A 1,373-nucleotide genomic window follows, 5' to 3' on the forward strand; every position below is an offset into this window, starting at 1 on the left:
CCCATAGCTCTACACTCACAGCTCTGCACACACAGCTCTGCTCCCACAGGCCTGCACACACAGCCCTACACTCACGGCCCTGTACCCATAGCCCTACACTCACAGCCCTGCACCCACAGCCCTGCACCCACAGCCCTGCACCCATGGCCCTGTACCCCACAGCCCTGCACCCCACAGCCCTGTACCCACAGCCCTGCACTCACAGCCCTGCTCCCACCCAGCCTTGGTTGTCATGGCCACTTCAGGAAGGGGCACCAGTGTTTTCAGAGCTCCTGCTTCGTGCAGTCGGGCAGTGCTTGGGGCCATGGGTCCTGGTGAGCATCTCACAGGCTGGGCACCACAGCCCCCTCAGGAGGAGCCGGCGGGGGTGGGGGGCAAGGGAGAGCTCCCTCCACTGGCAGGGCCGCGGAGTGCAGGGGAGTGTGAAAGTGCTGGAGGGGATGCAGCCGCCTGTCTGTTTGGGAGGTTTGCTGGGGAACAGGCCTGGGGTGGCTCTGAGAGCAAGGAGGTTAGGACTGAGAGAGCAGCAGCTGGCGGCGGAAGTCGGACGGAGCAGGATGGTGAGCAGACGGAGGGGGCAGGTGTTGGGCTCTGCGGGGTGAGAAGTCGCTGCTTCAGTCACAGTCCCGGACTGAGAGCAAGCAGACCAGCGTGACCGTGGACTTTAGCCAAACCGCTCAGAGCCTCTTGCACCTGTAGAGCAGACCTGCCAGCACTGTCGTCGCAGGTGGATCAGGAAACGTGAGTGACGTGAACGCCTGCAGGTGCGCAGCACACAGTCGGCGCCCCGTCCCCAGTGGCAGCACGGAGCCCTGACCACCGCCCTGACCACCGCCCCGGCTCACAGCGCCCTGGGAAACCGGGGCAAGCGCCCCCCGCCAGGGCCGCCCATCGCCCGCGGTGCCCCAGGGTCATTCTCCCACTGAGCTGGTTGGAAACGGGTCACTTCCCTCCGAAAAGGGCCTCCCCTTGGGCAGAGCCTGGCAGTGCCTGCTCAGGGGGCCAGGGCCTGCTGATGCTCACAGGGCCTGAGATTGGGGCAGGGGAAGGCACGCCGCTGTGCCGAATGCCCTCCTCCCAGCATGGGCATTTCTGCAGACCTCCTTAGGATGCAGAGTCTAGATCCCGCCATCTCACCCCATCAGCCGTCTCAGGCTCCTGCCCAGGGTAAGGAGACCAGGCAATCCCATCCCTCACTCAGGCTGTGCGAACGCTCCTCACATCCTGCCTGCCGGCCAGCAGCCTCTTTCCCCATGAGGCCAGCAGGGCGCGCTCGGCTCACTCTCCCCTGCCCAGCCTCCCCAGCGACAGCCCCAGTCCATCTCACCTGCAGGTGAAGCCAGAGCCACCCGGTCCCCAGCACCCACCTCCTT

Source organism: Myotis lucifugus, unplaced genomic scaffold, assembly GCF_000147115.1.
Source record: "Myotis lucifugus unplaced genomic scaffold, Myoluc2.0 scaffold_247, whole genome shotgun sequence".
NCBI lineage: Eukaryota > Metazoa > Chordata > Mammalia > Chiroptera > Vespertilionidae > Myotis > Myotis lucifugus.